At 38.7% G+C, this 23554-nt stretch overlaps 1 pseudogene across 1 annotated transcript in view; it reads right to left on the bottom strand.

Moving 5' to 3' along the window:
* Nucleotides 1-2687: 2687 nt before the first annotated feature.
* The window catches only part of LOC308495204 (eIF5-mimic protein 2-like), a 74644-nt pseudogene continuing 53777 nt past the window's right edge, over nt 2688-23554 (bottom strand). Inside the window, exons 2-3 of the transcript in view lie at nt 2941-3943; nt 2688-2840 (exon numbers count right to left, since the gene is read on the bottom strand). The product of the transcript in view is annotated as an eIF5-mimic protein 2-like (transcript). The remainder of the gene's footprint in view (nt 2841-2940; nt 3944-23554) is intronic.

The following is a 23554-nucleotide window of genomic DNA, read 5'->3' as shown; positions in this document are numbered from 1 at the left end:
ACATCTGTATTAAGAATTACATATTTGAGGCCTTAGGCTGACACTGGGCTCCAAAATTTGGGTCCAAATTTTGGACACTGAGTTCCAAAATTACCACTTAAAATTCAAAATGAAAATCTGAAGTCTTTTCAGAAAGCATTCCCTTTCTTCCTACTGTCACAGGTGACTTATACATTTACTGTAATATTGTAATAAGTAAACACTGCATTATCATTATGAAGAAAAACACTCTATGATCCGAAAAAGATCATAATGTAGTCCTGGAAGATTACACACACTCTCACTATATACAGTATATAATAAAACAGGGTATACTTTGAACGGTAGTAACATGCAATGACTAGGTTGAGGAAATGTTAATGTACCTTTCGCGATATCAGAATTCTGTGTAGGTGTTTACAGTTTGCGAGTTAGAAGGACGAAAAGAGGAATTAGTTCATGTTTACATAGTAGAGATGCCTGAATGCACCACATACAATTACCATTGGGCATTAACATGTAATTTACAAAAAAAAAAAAAAGAAAGAAAGAAAGGAAGGAAGGAAGGAAGGAAGGAAGGAAGGAAGGAAGGAAGGAAGGAAGGAAGGAAGGAAGAAAGGAAGGAAGGAAGGAAGAAAGAAAAAAGAAAGAAAGAAATTAAAAAAGAAGACTTACCTATATAACCTAAGTGGAAGGATGGACTTTAGTTTTTAAAAAAGTCTTTTGAGGACTACAAATTACAAAGTAAAAGCAAATCACTACGTAGAAACCTAGTGAATACATTTTGCCTGTGCATGAAAACTTTATCAAATTATTCATTGAACAATTTCACCCCACTCACAATGGTATCAGTAAGAATGCTATTCTTCATAAAGTTATTATATACCTTTATTTCCCATCATACTACACGTCATTCCCTCCAGGCAAACTTTTAAACACTAAATTCTTGGCTCATAAAAATGGCACCTTTGAAAGGGAGCAATTTCCACTCAGTCTCTGGTGGCATTATTCCAAGCTAATTTCTTTCAACAATCAAAAAACTTTCAAAATGTTCACTTTTAATATGAAATATTTCCACCAAAAACTGTGGTCACGTTTTGTTTTCTACTGACTACATATATGGATGAGTGGGCAGTAAGAAAAGAAAGATGAAAGTTAAAATAAATGAATCAGTGAAATCATGTGGTTCTCTGCTTTTTCTGTCTGACTTATTTCGCTTAGCATCATACTCTCAAGATCCATCCATGTTGTCACAAATGGTCCTTTATCATCTTTTCTTACTGCCGAATAGTATTCCATTGTGTATATATACCACAACTTCTTTATCCATTCATCTATTGAGGGACATTTTGGTTGTTTCTATGTCTTGGCCATATGATTTCACTGATATGCGGTATATAAACCAAAAACAACAAAAGAACAAGACAAACAAATGAGAAACAAAAACTCATAGACACAGACAATAGTTTAGTGGTTACCAGAGGGTAAGGGGGGGTGGGGGTGGGAGATGAGGGTAAGGGGGATCAAATATATGGTGATGGAAGGAGAACTGACTCTGGGTGGTGAACACACAATGGGATTTATAGATGATGTAATACAGAATTGTACACCTGAAATCTATGTAATTTTACTAACAATTGTCAGCCCAATAAATTAAAAAAAAAGAAAAAAATTCATTAAATGACAAGACTTTTGTAAGGTGCAGTTGAAAATGGTATGAAAAGAATACCCATTTGTTTTGCCTGGAAATATACAAAGTGAATGCAGAAGTTTCTCAATGGGAAAAAGCTCAACTTTCTTCTTCCCACCGCCTCTGCCACATACAATTTCCCAAAGATCTAATTTTCAAGCTTATTCTCCATGGCTTCACTAAGGAATGAAAACCAGAGAGCAAACAATTGAGCTCAAGGACAGCTGGGGTTAAAAATATAAAAAAAATTAACATGTAAGCAATGGTCCACATACTCAAGATTCCTGTTAATGAATTCAATGATTGTATATGAGATTTTCATCGATGAGGAGGGCTTTGGGCATACTCAAATGACCTCACAAATCACTGCCTTTTTAGACTTTAGATACTTTCACAGTTTAATTTGCAAACGGAATTTTTACAACAAATTATTTTTAACCCAATCATATCATGAAAACTGTTTATATTAAAACAAAACAGGGAAAAGTGAACTGTTCACTGTGCAAAGCCCTAAATTATATTATTATAGTAGAAAATACAGGAGGTAGAAGATAACTGAAAAACGAATACAACATTAGATTCAGATCTATAGCTCCTGTAGCTACTCAAAACATGATTTTAGAAACTAATACCAACGTTTCCAGTAACCATAGAAACATTTAAAATAAATTTTGCCATGAAAGCCCTTATATCATGCTTGACATAGGGAGGTAAGAAGATGTAAGAACCACGACAAGAGACATGACATTTTTTTTAATTAAATTTATTGGGGTGACAATTGTTAGTAAATTTACATAGATTTCAGGTGTACAATTCTGTATTACATCGTCTATAAATCCCATTGTGTGTTCACCACCCAGAGTCAGTTCTCCTTCCATCACCATATATTTGATCCCCCTTACCCTCATCACCCACCCCCCACCCCCTTACCTTCTGGTAACCACTAAATTATTGTCTGTGAGACATGACATTTTATCTACAATTCCTGTTTGCTTTACTGAGGGTGTCGTTTCAAAATTCAGTTATCTTCTCCAGCTTCAGACTCACACTTCTTCAGCATTTTTGAGCCACTCTACAAACTTTCATTTGCGCAAGGATGACACTTTTCCCCCTTTGCAACAATGTGCATCTTTACACCACTTCAGAATGGGTTCTTCACTTAGGACTTCAGCTTTATAAATAAGCACCACTATTTTCTGAAAGGCTTTCATGAAACGAATGTTGTCATAGCAATACTCCTGAATCTTCAGTAAGAGTCAGCTCGGACTGACCTTGAGTAGGAAGGGCAGCAAGTAGAGGGCTGTGTTGTTTCAAGTGCTTGCTAGCTTGTTCTGCACAAGCTCCTTTTTTTTTCTTGGTCCATTCCAGTTCATCAGTCATTACACTGGACCAGACTATTCCAATGACAATGAGTTTGGGGATGTTGGGTTGTTTTTATCCCCTTCTTGATATACAAAATTATACCCTTAGGTGGATCACCACGGGCCATCTGTTCCTGAAATTCTTTCTAGAGTTTCTTAGGAGCTGGTATGGTTTGCTGATTCTGAACATACTCTGAAAGCTCTTTCTAGCCTACCTTAGCAAAATACTCTGGGAAGAGTTCAACGCTTTGTTTATTGGCAGGAAAAAGTTCCATCAGTCTGTTGTCATCCATTCTGACTTTCCCAAAGACTTGCATCTACTGCATTGATGTCTTTTTCATGTGTCCATGATTTAAAGAGCTTTACAGCAAAAGCTGCTGAAACCCCTTCTTTAACCTAATTCTCATTACAAAAGCTCTGAAGAATAGGTGCATGAAGTGTTCCATTAGCCAGAAGAACCCTAGTCAATATAGCAGGCTTATTCCTCTCCAACTCCGCAAAACCCTTTAAGAACAGCAGCAGCTTTTTTTCTTCATCTTTAAAACCCTTTTCCAGGTATTTGTAGTGCCTGGTTAACTTGTTAAAAACCTGAGCAAATGCTTGCATGGTCTCTAGGTCTTCTTGTGTTGTGAACACACACACATCTGCACGTATCATTTCATCTGCCAGGGTACCACCTGGGGCCAGCATTCCAGCGGCCACCAAAATGTCAGAGTGTTTCTGTATATTGGTGGTAATCACGTTTTGCTCTAGAAGCATCAAGAAACATTGCTAATGCTTCCAAATAAGTACCAGTTTCAGTTAAGCCTGGAATGATATAGTCTTGAAACTGAGTAGGGTCAAACCTCTCTTTTTCATCCTTTTTTCTGGTTTTAAAATGCCAGCCTGATAGCCTTGGCTTTTGCTGCTTTTGCTTATTTATAAAAGACACCAGAATTTAAAGTGAAGAGAAAAGAGAGAAATTCCCTGATATGGTGACAACGCGGTGGTCCCTCCTCTCCAACCAGAACTCTAGCATTTCTTTTTTTGTGATGGGAACAACTAAGATCTTGTCTCTTAGCAACTTTGAAGTTTATAATACAGTCTTGTTATCTATAATCACTTACAGTGTTTCCCGGAAAATAAGACCTAGACAAACAATCAGCTCTAATGCATCTTTTGGTGCAAAAATTAATATAAGACTGGATCTTATTTTACTATAATATAAGATCGGGTATAATAAAATAAAATATAATATAATATAATATAATATAATATAATATAATATAATATAATATAATATAATATAATATAATACTGGGTCTTATATTAATTTTTGCTCCAAAAGACGCATTAGAGCTGATGGTCTGGCTAGGTCTTATTTTTGGGGAAACGGTATGCTGTGCATTAGGTTTTTAGGAATTATTTATCTCCTGGTTGCAAGTTTGTATCTTTAAACAACATGTCCACATTTCCCCCAACTCAGCTCCTTGTAACCACCATTCTACTCTGTTTTCACAAGTTAAGTTTTTTTAGATTCCACAAGTAAGTGATAACATACAATTCGAGGTCAGACAATTATGTTCGCGAACTCATCCTAGAAAAAGTGCTACATCCCTCATTGCTAAATATCACTATAGTCACCTTCAAAGTACTCCCCTTGGGAAGCTATGCACCAACTCCAGTGCCTAGTATATCCTTCAAAGCAATTCTGGAACTCTTTTTCTGGAATGGCCATCAGAGCTATTGTCGTATTACCTTTGATGTCCTGAATGTCATAAAAATGTCTTCCTTTCAATATTTCCTTTATCTTCAGGTAAAGAAAGAAGACACTAGGGGCCAGATCAGATGAATAGGGAGGGTGTTCCGATAGTTATTTGTTTACTGGCTAAAAATTCCCTCACAGACAGCGCTGTGTGAGCTGGCGCATTGTCGTGATGCAAGAGCTCCTTTGGGACCATTTTTGCACACACCTTTCTTATTCCAAGATTTTCGATTTTCCTGATTGTTTCTCTATCTATGTTTACTTGGTCTGCTATGCTTCTCACTGTCAGCTGACGATTTTGACACACAATTCAATGAATTTTTGCAATATTTTCATCAGTTCTGCTCGTTACTGGCCACCCTGACCTCTCTTCATCAGTGACGCATTCTCTCCCCTCAGAGAAACGTTTACTCCATTTGTACACTGCTATTTTCTTCATGGCATTATCCCCATAAACTTGGACTAACAAGTCACTGATTTCGCTTCCACTCTTGCCAAATTTAACAAGAAATTTAATGTTTGTTCATTGCTTTAATTCAAGCTCAGATGTTCTTGTGATGGCACACAAAAACATGCAACAACAATAATGAACACCACTCAGCAAGACACTGCCACACGTCAACACGAACACAACTGTGAGACACTGATATACCAAGGTTATGAAACCTTACCGAGCTGTTTGTGCAGTGCTGCCAATGTAAACACACGGTGGCAAGCTCATGAACCTAACTGTCATAACTCGAATTTGCCCTCTTCCTTCTATCTGGATTATCTCACTAAGCACAATGCCCGCAAGGTCCATCCATGTTGTTAAAAATGGCAGGATTTCCTTCTTTCTCATGGCCAAATAATATTCCAGTGTGTATATGTACTACATCTTCTTTATCCATTCATCTGTTGTCAGACACACAGTTTCCATGTCTTTGCTATTGTGAATAATGCTACAATAAACATGGGGATGCAGACATCTCTTTAATATCCTGTTTTCATTTCCTTTGGATATGTAGCCAGAAGTGGAATTGCTGGGTTGTATGGCAGTTCTATTTTTAACTTTTTGAGGAATCTCCATACTGGTTTTTTTTCCCCATAGTGGTTGAACCAATTTACATTCTCAGCCATCCATCCATCCATCCAGTTTAAATTCTGGCTATAAGGACAGGACTTTTTTTTTCTTCATCAGAATAACAAAAGTTTAAAGTTTAATTCTCACCTAACTTTTGGGATCTGGAAGCGTTACTTCAAAAAGAATGTGCTAATATATAGGCTACTTTTAAAATTACTTAGATTGGAACAGATATTAAACATGATGCATTTCCTTGACAGACATTAAAAAAAAAAACACCTGATGAACATAAGCATTCATATATATCTCCTTTCCCAACAGAATCTTCCAAGTAAACAATCTCTCTTGCCTCCACTTAAATGAGACTTTGATAACATTTCACTAAGCTCTCTGTAAGATTTTTAGCAACATTTACAGTTTGTTTTCGGTACTATAGGAATCAGTTTTTTTTTTCCAGGGAAACTAAGTCTTCCAAAAACTTGCTTAAGGGAAACAGCTACAAATGCTAAGGGTTACTATTTCAGAAATAAACTGAGGAACCTCTCTTATCCACAGAAGCAAATAGAATTAACTCCTGAATTTGCTACCAAAAATACATTGTCACCGATGCTCCCTGTGGGTAAAATCAAGCCTGAAATTCCACAAAATAAAAGCATTATGCAGTAAGTGGGCAGGAGTGGTTTAAACCAAGAAATACAAACAATTATGCCTCTACACATAAAGAAAAGCTCTCCAAGTCTCCAAGTCACTCACAAGTGTTCGCTCACGGTGACTCAAGTTTCTTTAAGTTTCCGTGTCCTGATTTGCAAATGCTATTGTCGACAAAGTCTTTGCAAAACCAGAACATAACATTCTATGCTTATTCTCTCTCAGTAATTCTCTAATAAGTTTATTTGGGACCAAGACATGTTATTTCAAGCTGCCAGGTCCTCAGCACAGCATGAGAAATCTGGGTTGTCTTCCATCTGCCTCTTAAATCTTTTCTCTGAACAAGGATCCAGTAATCCAATTTGAGCTTGCAATGTACTCAGTGCTCTATCAGGCAGTACAGAATTCAGTTTGCTCCCTTGCTTCCCAAGTACTCGGGCTGAAAAAGTCTTGTTATTGTCAAAGCAAACCATGTGGTTTGAAGACATAAGGAACTTAAAGAATAAGAAAGAAAACGAGGCCCTATTTCTTTAATATGTCATCTCTCAGCTTTTATTATTAGAAGGACAGCAGAACATGACTTCATTTTCAATACAAAGTAGAACTTTCAAAAGAACGGACTCGGGGTGGTGAACACACAATGTGATATATAGAGGATGTATTACAGGATTGTACATCTGAAACCTGGGTAACTTTATTCACCATTGTCACCCCAATAAACTGTAATTAAAAATAAAAGATCTTTTATAAATAAGGAATTTTCTCTGCTGCTCCGTGGATGACTTTCAAGGGTACAGGAATAGTATGTCATGCTACCAAGAGGGTGCAATGATCATTAGTTAATACAAAAGCTTGTTTCTTGCCACCCTAACTTGCCCACGTTAAGCCAGCCTCACAGCTAAAACCACATTAGAGTGCCAGCATATATTTATCCCACTCTTGACGAAATTCTTAGCTTACATTGTTGGCGCAAGATATTTTAACCAGAAGAAATATTTGGCTTTAAATCAAGTGTCCCAGGTCTCAGCTTAAAATCAGTGATACGCTGAGAGCATTTCTATGGGGCAGCACTTCACCACATCTGCCTACCAGCTGCCAGAAATGTACATACCTAGAGCAAATTTTATATCAGAGAGGCAGATAATTTCAATCTCTTCGAAGAGAAAAGGCAACACAGAGAAAAAACTGCTGAAAAAGAGCAGGAAAATCCCCTCCTTACCCTGCCCTAGACCACCCCCACCCCATCCCAAGTCTTTAAAAGTCGTTCTACAATTCAGAACTCCAAGCTCAGACTTCTCATGTTCTTGTGGCTTCTGACCTTTCAGCTGACCCACTGATAACCCAGCATAAGAGAGATTAACTAACCATATGCTGAAAGGTTCAAACATCCCTTAGGGGGTATTGAACTACATGGAGAACTCTATGTCCTGGCAGGGGAAACACAGTCTAACCCAATTTTCTTACCATTCCATGTATTTCATGGGCCTGGGAAAATGAATCTTCTTACTTGTTTTACCAAACTCCATCAAAACAAGACTAGGTGTCGCCCAAACAACTAATCAGAGCCTGGATTTTATTGTGGCTCGAGGGGAAAGCAGAAAGATCATTGACATTTTCTTGGCTCTAAAGCTACATTAGCAGACTTCACCACCCAAACATTCCTCAAGGGATACCAAATGTCACGATACTTGATGTGGAAAGGGGTATTGACTCAAGGACCCAGATATCCTCATGCTTGTTTTGAAAAATCGAGGATACTCATCCACATAGACATCGTACTACACTTGTTCTCAGTGCCTTCTTAGAGTTTAATCCAAAATATTGAGCTAATTCTCAAAGCCCCCTTCTGATGCCAGAAAATATGTATGCAAGGATTCTATGCATTATCATCAGCAGGGAGCTACTGCTCAGTCTAAAGGCACTGCTTTCTGGGTAACCACCCCTCTGAACCAGGAGCTCTCTGTCCTCCAACAAAGCCAACATCCAACACCAGGATGGCAAAGAGCCATAGTCCCTTTCTCATAGCCTCTTGGTCAAGGTGCCAAGTTTTCCAGTCATCTCTCTTAATCGTAAGTGGCATTACCAGTTTCAATCGCTTCTCTACTTTCCATTCCCACCACCTCTATTTTAGTTCTGGCCACCATCTTGTCTTCCTTGCATTATCACAACAGCCTGTTTTATTTTGTTTTGGTAGAAATTATTGAGGTTTAATTGACATAACACAAAATTCACTCCCTCTATGTGTACATTTCAGTGTTTTTTAGTAAGTTGTACTACCGAGTTGTACTACCATCACTATAATCCAGTTTTAGAACAGTTCCATCACCCCAAAGAGATCCTTCTTTACTATTTACAGTTAATCCTTGTTCCCACCTCTAGCGCCTGGCAACAACTACTATTTTCATCTCTATAGATTTGCCTTTTCTGGATATTTCATATAAATAGAACCATAAAATACATGACCTTTTGTGATTGGCTTCTTCCACATAGCATAATGTTTTCAAGGCTCATCTATGTTGTAACATGAATCAGTACTTCATTCCTTTTAATGGCTGAATAATATTCCATCGTATGGATACACCATATATTGTTTATCAGTTTACCTACTGATGGATGTTAGGGCTGCTTTCACTTTTGGGTTACTATGAATAATGTTGCTATGAACATTCACATACAAGTCTTTAAGTGGACATAGTTTCGTTTCTAGGATTGGAATTGCTGGGTTATGTAGTAATATTTTTGTGCAGCAGTCTCTAACCTGTTCTACTTATCTCATGTCTTGACCCACTTCAAGACCTCTCTTCTACAGCTAGAGTGATCTTTGGAAAGTGAAAATCCAGGCATTGTTTGGCCTAGTTAAAACACTCCAGAAGCTTCCCATTGTTCTTGGATTAAAACAAAAACTGCTACATTGCTTATGGAGTCCGGCTTGATCTGTTCTCACATCTATAGCCTCTAGTCCTGTTTCTCCATTTCACCTGGCCACTTCCCCCTCTCTATTTCAGCCGGATTAAATTTTAGTTTTCCAAACAGACTGTGATCTCTCAAGGTTGAGCTTGAAGCTCAAGCTTCAAGCTTAGCTTGGGCTTTCCCCCCTACCTAGAACCCTCCTTACCTCTAGGCTTGTGGTTAATAAGGCAGCTCTGGAGTTAGATACCTGAATACACCAATTAAAGCTGGTTGGGCAAGTCACATCTCTGTGCAAAAAATTCCCCACCTTTACATTGAGGATTCATAATGGATCCTGACTCATAGGGTCCTTGGAAGGATGCAATGTCTTACAATGTGTGAAGAAGCCCTTAGAACAGTTCTCACTGGCAGTGATGGCCAATGCATTTTTCATGTTTTGGCTTAGATAGGCTCCTTTTAGAAGCCTTCAGTAACCCCTTATATATGGGCTTGCTCCTTTACGTGTTTCCATAACACTCTGTTCTTGTTGTTATCCTATGATTATTGCCATCATATTGTCATTCACTTGTCTGACTTCCCGTGGCAGTTTCTGAGATTTTTAAGGCAAACTAAACCACTTCTATCACTTCTGTCACATGCATCTCACACAGCATGTCTCACAGTAAGTAATCATTAAAATATTTGCTGAATTGAAAAATTGTGCTGTTCTCTATGTTCCATGCACTCTCACCTTTGTCTCATTCTCTCTTCTAGAGAGACCTCCATGAACTGTCTCATCCAGACTACTGACCAGAAGCAATTTGATTGGGTTTGACCAAGAGGAGGCTCTGGCAAGAGTCAGATGGTTGGGTGGAAGAAGAGGTTCTGGTGATGACCCTTCCCACTTGCTCCCTGCTGTGGTCCTGCCAGTGGTTGCATTCCACTACGGGCACAGCTCCCGTCAGGTCATTCCACGTCCACAGCTCTAGCTCTATCTGGTGCCCTAAAGAACATCCTCTTCCCTTTCCCCTTCACACCTAGGAGTGCGACCAGCAGCTCCCCACTCTTGGTAATCTCTTGGTGCTCTGCTATCCCTCTATTAGTCCTTCAACCCTGTCCAATCCTCTAAAGAATTCACTACTCACTCTCCGTATAAGCCCATTCGAGTGTGTCATCTGCTTCCTTTTGGGACCCTAACTGGTACCATGACTGAGCATAGCCATTATTGCACACTTCACATTCTTGCTGGGGGCTCAGGTGGCAGAAGGGTTGGGGGACTCTGCTCTGTTTTGTGGGAGAGGTGCTGGTGGGAAAAATATGATTTCACTATTAAAATAGCTTGCGATGTTTACAGTTCTTATTTTATATGTATACATGTCACTTGCCATATGCTCAATGGTTTCCATATGGAGTGTTCTTAAAGCATTTTACTGGCGGATCTTGCTTTCCAGTGTACTCTGTAGTGAAGACTGGGTAGCAAGCAGCACTGAACTTGATTAATGGAAAATCATAGTCCACCCAGAGTGCTAAGACGCTTCAAGTATCACGATTCTTTCTAGTTCTAGCTAATGGTATGTTTCCCAAGCTATTATTTTCTAGTTCTATTTGAGAAACCATGCTGGATATGTGATGCCATCGGTTCCATTATAGGAAAAGACTGTAGGCAGCCAAGTATCAGACGCTGAAACCAGGGAAGATCTGTAGGTCTAAACACCACTTCCCAGACACCTGGGTCTCTTCTGTTACCTGTTAACATTTGTTGAGCACACACTCCTTATAGAGCATGGTCTTATTTGCTCAGTTCCCAAGAAACAGGAGGCTTGGAGCGAACATTCAAATCATTTATCACTATTGCTCTGTTTCAGAAAGGTGTCTTTTTGCATATGAACTTAGAGTTATAAACCGTCACGCACAGGACTCGGCATTATTACCCAATTTGTATGATTTAAAATGATTCTCTAATATGATCAAAGCTCAGATTTCAAGAGTTCTAACTAAATAACTTTGTTGAAGCCATCAAAATTTGGCATGAAGTAAATATACGAGGCTACACAGAGGGATGGATGAATTTTTAAAAGTGCATACTCCAAAAAGATAGCTGTGTTGGTTTCCTATGTATGGCTGCTGTAACAAATTACCACAAATTTAGTGGCTTAAAACAAAGCCAGGGTATTACTTTATAGTTTGGGAGGTCAGAAGTCCCAAATGGGTCTCACTGGACTAAACACAAGGTGTCGGCAGGGCAGTGTTGTTTCTGGAGGCTCTGGGGAGCATCTGTTTCCTTGCCCCTTCCAGCTTCTGGAGGCCGCCTGCATTCCTTGGCATTTGCCCCTTTCTCCATCGTCAAAGCTGACAATGGCTGGCAGAGACTTTCTCACATCTTATCACTCTTACACTGTTTCCATCCTCACCTCTTCTCTGCCTCTCCTGCCTCCTTTTCACTTATAGGACCCTATAATTACATTGAACCCACCTGGATAATCCAGGATAATCTTTCCATCTAAAGGTCCTTAACTAAATCATATCTGCAAAGTCCCTTTTGTCATGTAAGGTAACATACGTACTCATAGGTCCCAGGGATTAGCATGTGGACATCTCTGGTCGGGGGGCACGGTTCTGCCTACTACAACACCTATTAAATAACTACATACAATTCTAGAAATGTTTGTCTTTGTTGTTATAAATAACGAAAAATGGTAAAAACAAAAACTATGACATGTGTATTTTTAGTTTTCCCTAGGGCCATAAAGAACCCTGAGACACATTCTGTTGCCTTGATGTCTTTGCATAGTAAATGTGGATAAAAACAACCACTTCAAAGGGTTTTAATTTTTGAATTTTAAATTACGAATACAGGCAAAATTACTGATGTAGAGAAAGCACTCAAAAATAGTCTTCTATTCATTATATGCCCTTTATATCTATATATGTTATTTTCCCTGAGTTCGGAAGCATAAATATTTCAGAGGAATAATTATGAATGTTAAGGTTTCAGACGTTAGTTTGTGATTTGGAATGCTCCAGGAAATAATTTCAGTTTGTATCCTCTCATCTTTAAAATTAACACAGAGGAAACATATTTTTTGAGACTACATGTAATTTTCACTTAAGTAGTTTTGGGTTTGGCTTTCTGCAAGATAGGAACTAGAAAAAAATTTTGGTTCCTGTGGTGAAAACTAGGAATTCTTCCCCAAATTCACAAGCCAACCATCATATGCGATTATCCATTTCAATATCTGAGAAGGAAACTGGAAGATTTGAAGAAGGTCAGGTTGTACTTCTTAACACTGTAAGGATATCAGAGCTGTTCGTTCACAACAGTGAAGTAAATGGCTACCGACAAAACAAACATAAATTGAAAGGTTAAAACTTATATTAATCAAAAGGTTAACTGATTTCCAGGTCAAGGGACAAGGGTGGTGCAATCAGACAGGGTATCTGCTTTTGTGGTCCTTACATTCTCTAATGGAGGATAAGAGGGAAATAATGCACCAATAGATAAGTGAGCCAATACATATGCAAGCAGTATAATTCCTAGAAGGGTACATAAATGCTATGGTGACAGTGATAGATGCTAAACTAAGGAAAGATGTCTCTGGTGAGGAGACATTTGAGCTGTCACTTGATGTAAGCAGTTCATGCTGTAGGTTCTTAAAAGCTCAGATCGCTATGGCCTCTCTCCTCATCTCCATAGGGGGTATTATACTACCAAGGGTGAGCAAGTTAAGCAATTGGAATACAGGGAGAAAAGATCAGAACTTCTATTTGTATTTATTTTTATCTACGAAATAAGAAAGAAATTAGAGGGTAAAGGGGGAGGGAGGGTAATAGAAGAAGGTAGAGGGGGTAATCATATGGTGATGGAAGGAGAACTGACTCTGGGTGGTGAACACACAATGCTATATATAGATGATGTATTACAGAATTGTATACCTGAAACAATTTTACTAAACAATGTCACCCCAATCAATTTTAATGAAAAAAGAAAGAAAAATTTGCTAATATTTAAGTTTTTACATTGGCACCCTACACTTGGTTCCTATGACAGTAGTCACCTTCACTCTGGAGTAGTGCAATGTATTGCCTTTTATGAAAACCTAGTTAAATGCATTTAGAGATTATATTATCTAATTGTAACTAGAATAAACCTCACATGATGGACTCAGGGCTTTTAAAGTTTTCTGTGAGGATACCATGAGTTGAGGTAATACTATTATTGGAGTCCCAAGTTAATAATAAGAAAATGTCAGAAGCAACTCTTTTCATCATCCAAGCAGCCCATCATCAGCCACCTTATGCCTCTTTATTCATAGCAGAAGGTAACTCAGAACTCAGCCACAAATATTTGACATTATCAAGAAATCCATCTAAACCATGTATTGACAACCACTTCCATTACAGACCAGTCTTACCCAAACTTCCCATAGGATGAAGCCATCACAGTGAGCAACACATTTAAAAATACTATTTACTTACTTGTCTTTATTCCATTATGTGTTCTAATATACAAAATGTATCAGCTCCTGATTCATCTGTATAGTTTATAAATCAATATGTATATATTTAGAATCCGTGTGCATTTATTGTTACTTGTAGGCTTGCATAATCAAACACACTTCATGAGCACCATCCTAAACCATTTGATAGTTTATGGCCCTTGTCAGAGACTGTCAGCAACCACATACAGGACAACCCAGCTCTGAACTCTGAAACGGATTTTCAGGAGGGTGTGAAGGTTTGAGCATAACAAAGGTGCCAAGAATCACATAATCCAGCAGAATCTGGGTGGAGTGGCAATTCTCTAGTGCTTTGGAAGGAACATTCCAGTTCCAGCTAGAAGCTGCAGGGAATCTGAGACGATCCCTGAGGCAATGATATAATTCCTGTGCCTTTGGTTCATACAGGAGAGTGGCCAAGATTCCTCTGCAAATCCATTCCTCAAAAAAGAGAGTTCCGCGAGTCTACGGGGTCTGATCAGTGAAAAGTTTTATGTGAGTGTGTGTGTGCTCATGCATGCACACACGTGCACCAAGATGACACCAACCGAGGTTTCCTTTGGCTCCTTGTGATTTCATCAAACACCTTTGAATCACTTTGATGCTTGCCTTATTTGAACATTGGATAAAGGAGTTCATAAAAGACTGTTACTTTCTTTGGTCAACAGCCAAGAAAATCCACAATATAACTGTGGGCACCTTTAGAATGAAAAGAGTTAAATGTATTTTTAAGTGTATGTGTGTGTTTTACTCTAATGGCACTGATGAAATAATTTGCAATTTTGTTTGTCCTTAAGTATAGGCATTGGATACATCAAGTTTTCAGATGCTCTAACATAATCAACTGCCTGTGGTAAAAAGCAGCTGGTAATCTTTCAGGATTTCTTGGTGATCAGATCATGGATGCTTTGACATGCATTCCCAGGAGAAAAGGGACAGTAGAAATTCAAAGGTGCCCCAGACCTTCCATGTTATATCCCACATTTATCAAAGTAATAACTGTCCTGTCAAAGGATTTTTCTCTCAATCCCTTTTCCTGCTCTTTTTGTCCCGTCTTCAGCTAGATATACACACCCATTCCTTGGAACAGAGACTAACTCATCCCAGAAACACGAATGGGGTGGCCTTATTGTGATCAGTATTTTAAGAGATGTGGTGCATTTCATTCCTATTTTTCATCTGTATCTATGCCATCTCAAGCTATGGAGTGTAATACCACATAAAGAACATTGAATAAAAGCATCCTGTGTGTGTAAATGTATGTGTGAGTGTGTGTATTTACGTTACGGTTTCCAACATCTCTGAGGAGATAGATACCTCCATGGAGGCTCTCCATGGAAATCACTGATCAAGGCATTTGAGCTTTGGTGGTAGTGGTGCTGGTGGTGGTGGTGGTGGTGGTGGTGTGTGTGCGCGCGCACGCACACATTGGCAGAGGGTGAGGGAACAGGCTTTCATAGAAAACTTTCCCACACTGTGAGAAAGAAGATAGGGTCGAAGCCTCTTGAATTACTAAACCAATACTACTTGAGTGCCCATACAAGGCACATGAAACTTATGAAAGTGGTTTGAATAATCCATGAAAACTACATTTTGACCTGATTATTTATTCCTTGGAAAATCTCTTCTATCCCTTTCTTATTTTTACCAAATCTAGCCTGAAGGTAGATTCTGGATTTGAGGTTCGGGGAATCTGTGAGTTCCAAATCTATTTTAATAAAAGCATTTCCAGTTCGAAGCAATTCAGGGGTCAGTGACAAAGTATCTAAGTAGGTGGCAGTTCAGAGTGGGACCACACTCTGGGACCACACAGATTTGATCAGCTTTGAGGAGGAAAGGGATAGGGATGGAGCCTCTCAATCACTTTGGCCTCCACTTTCCTCTCCCCAGAGACTGACTCTACTGAGTCACTTACTTCAATCTTTGAATATTGAGGTCCTAGTGGATTTCCTCTGCAGCGGACAGCTTCCCGGGGGCCTTTGAAAGCCCAATGTCCTAAACCAAAAACACAGAAACTCAAGCATCCCCCTCTCTTGTCATCACAATAAACATGTACCACAATAGGATGGTTTAATTTATTTTCCATGTGGAAGATTTTATTAAGTTTAAAGTATACTGGGTACACAGTTCTTTCCTGCAGCTGCAGTTTATGACGAGGGTAACCCAAAACACATGACCACACGATAAAACAATGTAATGCAGCACTGCAAGAATTCCAAGTGGACAGAAGGTTGGAAAGCAATCCTTTGTGTAAATAAGAGCTGGCCTCACCATGGTAGATGCTTGTAGATTTAAAACTCCAAAGAAATACGCACTTTCCCCAGGATTTCATTGTTAGGATAATAATCATGATTCCAAATGCTTTTACACAAATATTGTCACATGAAGGGCCTGGACATCCGTCATCCTCTAGCACCATCTATTTGAATGTAAATCTGGAAATCTCTGGAGAGACTTTTTATTTTTATGAAGGTAAATTCAAAAAAGAGTCCAGCATTTCTCTTCTTGATCTTGTTGTCAGGTCACCAACCTACTTCCTTCCTTCTGATGTTCACCCAAGTGGAAGAAACTTCTTACCGTGTTTCCCTGAAAATAAGACCTAGCCAGACCATCAGCTCTAATGTGTCTTTTGGAGCAAAAATTAATATAAGACCTGGTCTTATTTTAATATAATATAAGACCCGGTCTTTAATATAATATAATATAATAAAATAAAATATAATATAACATAATACTGGGTCTTATATTAATTTTTGCTCCAAAAGACACATTAGAGCTGATGGTCTGGCTAGGTCTTATTTTCGGGGAAACATGGTAGGTGACTTTTGTAGGTTCCTCATTTCCCTGCAGCCCATTGCCTCTTTTCCTGGCCAGTCCAGACACATGTCTCCAGGCCCTTCAGAGGAGGGAAAATATGCAGCCCCCTCCACCACCACCAGAGACCTGATCCAACACTGAGGAAACTTACATCACGTTCTTTCTTGCACACAAGCATAATCCTCTCATAACGCATGAAACAGTAACAGATAAAAATAGCATTTTAGAAAATGCTTTGGATGACAAATGCAGGAATGGGACTAAGCATGAAATGGTGTGATTTACTGGAAAGAGGATATGGTTTTCAGTTAGAAGGCTTGATTCATGGTCCTCACTCTTCCATGCACCAGCAGGGGGAACTTGAGCAAGTCATTTGCTCTCTCTAAGCCTCATGATCCTTCTAATCTTAAAAAGGACCAAGAATCTCTCTCCTACCTTTTCATAGTGTGTTTGTAAGAATTGGATTATTTGTAAAGCGCTGTACTTGGGTTACTTATTGGTATACAGTGATTGGTTACTGTGCTGAAGAAAGTTGGAGCAAAGAGGTACATTACTTGGTAAAACCAGCTCATTTTCTGGATGAGTGATCTGAGGCGAAGAGAAGAGAAATTCAGTTTGCCATGCTTACACAGTGGGTGCGTTTTTAAGATACAAAAGAATGACCTGTGTACTCACTATAATAATTTCCATGATATCTATATGGAACCAGTTTATAGACGTTGACAAGAATATTTCTTCTCCAACCACTTCTTTCAAACATTTTTTTGTTCCAGATCCCTTTTCCTTCCTCAAAGATATCCCAGACAGATCCTTTATTAGCCTGCTCATTCTTATATTTGAAAATACCGAGAAGTTGTGGTGGGAGATATCATCAAAATGGCAATGTGAGGTGAGCCTCTGTAAAGCTCCCCTGGAATTTACAACTAATTGAACAACAATAACTCCACAAAGGACTCCCTGCACAGCAGACAGGCAAGATGAACAGGCCCACTACTGAATTCACCTACAGGTGGGAGAATCGCGTGAGTGGGGGAGGCAGAAAGGGAGAAGTGCGGAGACGGAGCCACGCGGGCTCAGCACGCAGACCTAGCTCAGAGCTCCGAGCTCGCTGCATCCCGGAACTACCGCAGCTGCGGGAGAGGGTAGAACTCGGACTGCTAGGGCTCCGCTTACGGCCCACAGGGCTGAGGGGGCAGCATATAACACGGCTGAACCCAACGCTCACAGCAGAGACCTCATGGAGCAAAGACTGAGGGAAGAAGGCTAAAATCGGTGGTTTAAGCCATCACTGCCAAGCGGAAAACGGAAGCCTTAGGCACAGAGACTAGAAACATCCTCCATACCCTCCCAGAGCTCGCCCCGCCCCCACCTGCCCGGTGCTAGAAGTGGAACAGTAGCAATGTCAGATCAAAAGAACAGAATATTTGCTGTTCTGAGAACTGTGGACCACAGACACAGATTCGCAGCCCAACTAGTTCCGGCAAAGGGGAGGGAGCTGTGGAAGCGGACCGGCTGTGGTGGTGGTCGCCGCCATTGCTCTGGGCCACCTCTCACAACTCACCCCGCCCCTGGCCCCACCTATCTGGGCGGATCCCTGCAGGAGTAAACAGAACTGCTGAAACATACGGGCTCTGAATCTGGTGCAGAAAGAGCTTTGGAACTTCAAAAGCTCTCCGCATATCGACAGGGACGTGGCGCCCTATGACCCAGGCGAACTGTTAACAGAGGAGAAGCCTGTCTCCCAGGGAATCCCCCCATTGTGTGAGAAGCTGGAATAGTGCAGAGAAAACATAGCACTATTGTGTGAGAGACGGAAGAAAAAGGCTGCAGTCAGAGAGAAAATAAAATATTCTACCAACAAATACTGAAAAACAAAAGAAAGACCTCTTCCTATCAACCTGTTGCAGAAGCCACTCCTGTAGATGTCTAAAAAGAGAAATAATAAATCAGTAATTGCCATGAATAACCAAGGCAACAAGACAGTTTAGAAAGAAAGTGAAAAGTCTCCAGAAAAGGAACTAAAAGATATGGAAATATGTGACTTAAATGACAGAGAATTCAAGATTGCAGTTCTGAAAAAACTCAACGAGATGCAAGAAAACAGAAAGGCAATTTAATGAACTCCCAAACACAATAAAAGAACAACATGAGCTTTTTACGAAAGAGATTGAAATTTTAAAGAAGCACCAAATGGAATTTCTGGAGATTAAGAATTCAATAGAAGAAACTAAGAATGAAATAACCAGCTTCAGTAGTAGAGTTGACCAGATGGAGGAAAGAATCAGTGACATCGAAGATAGAAACCTGGAAATTACACAGATGGAAGAAGAAAGAGAATTGAGACTTAAAAGAAATGAAAGAACTCTACAAGAACTTTCTGAGTCTATCAAAAAGAGCAATATAAGAAAAATGGGCATACCAGAAAGAGAAGAAAGAGAGAAGGAAACAGAGAATATATTCAAACAAATTGTTGATGAGAACTTCCCAAACTTGTGGAAAGAACTAGATCCTCGAATCCAAGAAGCATATAGAACACCTAACTACCTCAATCCCAACAGGCCTTCTCCAAGGCACATTGTATTGAAGCTGTCTAAAATCAACGACAAAAAAAGAATCCTCAAGGCAGCCAAGGAAAAGAAGACGGTAACCTTCAAAGGAAAGCCCATTAGATTATCATCAGATTTTTCAGCAGAAACTCTACAAACCAGGAGAGAGTGGAACCAAATATTCAAACTATTGAAAGAGAGAAATTATGAGCCAAGAATAATATATCCAGCAAAGATATCCTTTAGATATGAAGGAGGAATAAAGACCTTTCCAGACATACAGAAGTTGAGGGAATTTTCTAATACACGACCTGCACTACAAGAAATACTAAAGGAGGCTATTCGACTACCATCAACAGGGACAATTTGTGGCAACATAAAAAGGGGGAGAGTGAAGTTCTGAACTGGACTATGGAAATGGAGAAAGTAAGTGTGCTGAAGAAAATGGAATACTCTAAATATCAAACTTTTTTTCACAGAAACTTAAGGGCAACCACAAAAAAAAATCCATAACTGAAATATATACTGTAATAAAAGAAGAAACAGAGGGAAACATCATAGAATACCACCACACAGAAATAACAGACAACAACAAAATGGCAAAGAAAAAATGGAGACACAGCCTTACCAGAAAACTAAAGATAGAATGACAGGAAGTCCTCACATATCAATAATCACCCTAAATGTAAATGGACTGAACTCACCAATAAAAAGGCACAGAGTAGCAGATTGGATCAAAAAACTAAACCCAACCATATGCTGTCTCCAAGAGACACATCTCAGCTACAAGGACAAGCATAGACTCAAAGTGAAAGGGTGGAAATTGACACTCCAAGCAAATGGTACCCAGAGAAAATCAGGTGTAGTCATAATGATATCAGATGAAACAGACTTCAGGGTGAAAAGGTAACAAGAGACAAAGATGAACATTTCATAATGGTAAAGGGGACTATACAACAAGAAGACATAGCAGTCATCAATATTTATGCCCCCAGTCAGGGAGCACCAAAATACACCAAGAAACTACTAACCGAACTAAGGGGAGAAATTGACCAAACCACAATTATACTAGGGGACTTAAATACATCATTGACAACTATGGATAGATCATCCAAACAGAAAATAAATAATGAAATAGCAGCCCTAAATGACACATTAGATGAAATGGACATAATTGACATATATAGAGCACTTCATCCTAAAACATCAGACTATACATTTTTTTCTAGTGTACACGGAACATTCTCAAGGATAGACCATATATTGGGAAATAAAATCAGCCTCAGCAAATTTAAGAAGATTGAAATCATACCAAGCATATTCTCTGATCACAAGGCTTTGAAATTGGATATCAACTGCAAAAAGATAGCAGGAAAAAACACAAATACATGGAGATTAAACAACATACTTTTAAAGAATGACTGGGTCAAAGAAGAAATTAGAGGAGAGATCAAAAGATACATAGAAACAAATGGCAATGAAAATACATCCTACCAAAATTTTTGGGATGCAACGAAAGCAGTTTTAAGATAAAAATTTATATCATTAGAGGCCTATCTCAAGAAACAAGAAAAATCCCAAATAAATAACCTCATGTTACATCTTAAAGAACTAGAAAAAGAAGAACAAGTGAAACCCAAGGTCAGCAGAAGAAAGGAAATAACAAAAATCAGAGCAGAACTAAATGAAATAGAGAACAAAATGACAATAGAAAAAATAAATGTGACAACGAGCTGGTTCTTTGAAAAGATTAACAAAATCGACAGACCCTTGGCTAGACTCACTAAGATAAAAAGAGAGAAGACACTAATTAACAAAATCAGAAATGAAAAAGGGGAAGTTATCACGGACACCACAGAAATACAAAGGATCATGCAAGAATACTATGAAGGACTATATGCCACCAAATTCAATAACCTAGAATAAATGGACAAGTTCTTAGAAGCATATAGCCTTCTAAGGCTGAACCATGAAGAACTGGAAAATCTAAACAGACTGATAACCAGTAACAAAATTGAATCAGTCATCCAAAACCTTCCCAACAGCAAAAGTCCGGGACCAGATGGCTTCACTAGTGAATTCTACCAAACCTTCAAACAGGATCTAATACCAATCCTGCTCAAACTCTTCCAAAAAACTGAAGAAGAGACAGTACTCCCTAACTCATTTTATGAGGTCAACATTACCCTGATACCAAAACCTGGTAAGGACAACACAAAAAAAGAAAACTACAGACCAATATCTCTGATGAATACAGATGCTAAAATCCTAAACAAAATTCTAGCAAATCGAATACAACAATTCATTAAAAAGATTATTCATCAAGACCAAGTGGGGTTCATCCCCGGGGCACAAGGATGGTTCAAGATCCGCAAATCTATCAATGTGATACATCACATAAACAAAATAAAGCACAAAAATCATATGATTATATCAATTGATGGAGAAAAAGCATTTGACAAGGTACAACATCCATTTATGATTAAAACACTTAATAAAATTGGTATAGAAGGAAAATACTTAACATAATAAAGGCCATATATGATAAGACCTCAGCTAATCTCATAGTTAATGGTGAAAAACTGAAGCCCTTTGCTCTACGTTCAGGAACACGACAGCCTATGCCCTATCACCTCTGCTTTTCAACATAGTGTTGGAAATCCTTGCCAGAGCAATCAGGCAAGAGAAAGAAATAAAAAGCATCCAAATTAGGAATGAAGAAGTTAAATTGTCACCCTTTGCAGATGACATGATGCTATATATAGAAAACCCTAAAGACTCCACCAAAAAGCTATTAGAAACAATCAACGAATACAGTAAAGTTGCCGGCTACAAAATCAACGTAAAAAGTCCATTGCATTTCTATATACTAACAATGAAATCTCAGAAAAAGAAATACGAAAAAACAATTCCTTTTGCAATTGCAGCAAAAAGAATAAAATACCTAGGAGTAAATTTAACCAAGGATGTGAAGACCTATATGCTGAAAACTATAAGACATTTTTGAAAGAAATTGAAGAAGACATAAAGAAATGGAAAGATATTCCGCGCTCATGGATTGGAAGAATCAACATAGTTAAAATGGCCATATTACCCAAAGCAATATACAGATTTAATGCTATGTCCATCAAAATCCCAATAGCATTTTTTAAAGAAACAGAACAAAAAATCATCAGATTTGTTTGGAACCACAAAAGACCCCGAATAGCCAAAGCAATCTTAAGAAAAAAGAACAATACTGGAGGTATCACACTCCCTGACTTTAGCTTGTACTACAGGGCTACAATAATCAAAACAGCATGGTATTGGCAGAAAAACAGACACATAGACCAATGGAATAGAATTGAGAACCCAGAAATAAAACCACATAAATATGGACAATTTTTGACAAAGAAGCTAAAAACACACAATGGAGGAAAGACAGCCTCTTCAATAAATGGTGCTGGAAGAATTGGATAGCCACGTGCAAAAGAATGAAATTGGACTGCTATCTGTCACCATGTACCAAAATTAATTCAAAATGGATCAAAGGTTGAAGCATAAGACCTAACACAATAAACTACATAGAAGAAAACATAGGTACTCAATTTATGGACCTTGGGTTCAAAGAGCATTTTATGAATTTGACTCCAAAGGCAATGGAAGTAAAAGCTCAAATAAATGAATGGGACTATATGAAACTTAAAATCTTCTGCACAGCAAAAGAAACCATCGACAAAATAAAGAGGTAACCAACTGAATGGGAGACGATTTTTGCAAACAGTGCCTCTGAAAATGGGCTAATATCCAAAATATACCAGGAACTCATGAAACTCTACAATGAAAAAACAAACAACCCAACTGGAAAATGGGCAGAGGATCCGAAGAGACATTTCTTCAAAGAGGACATTCAAATGGCAAATAGACATATGAAAAAATGCTCAACATCACTAATCATCAGAGAAATGCAAATAAAAACCACAATGAGATATCACCTCACCCTAGTCAGAATGGCTATCATCAACAAGACAAATACTAACAAGTGTTGGAGAGGCTGTGGAGAAAAAGGAACCCTCATACACTGTTGGTGGGAATGCAGACTGGTGCAGCCCTTATGGAAGAAAGTGTGTGGAGGTTCCTCAAAAAATTATGAATAGAATTACCATATGACCCAGCAATCCCTCTCCTGGATATCTACCCAAAAAATCTGAAAACATTTATACATAAAGACACGTGTGCTCCAATGTTCATTGCAGCTTTGTTTACAGTGGCCAAGACATGGAAACAACCAAAATGTCCTCCGATAGATGAATGGATAAAGAAGTTGTGGTATATATACACA

Source organism: Rhinolophus hipposideros (genome assembly GCF_964194185.1).
Source record: "Rhinolophus hipposideros genome assembly, chromosome: X".
In the NCBI taxonomy this organism is placed as follows: domain Eukaryota; kingdom Metazoa; phylum Chordata; class Mammalia; order Chiroptera; family Rhinolophidae; genus Rhinolophus; species Rhinolophus hipposideros.
The sequence above is the reverse complement of the archived record's forward strand: the minus strand, read 5'-3'. Positions and strand labels throughout refer to the sequence as shown.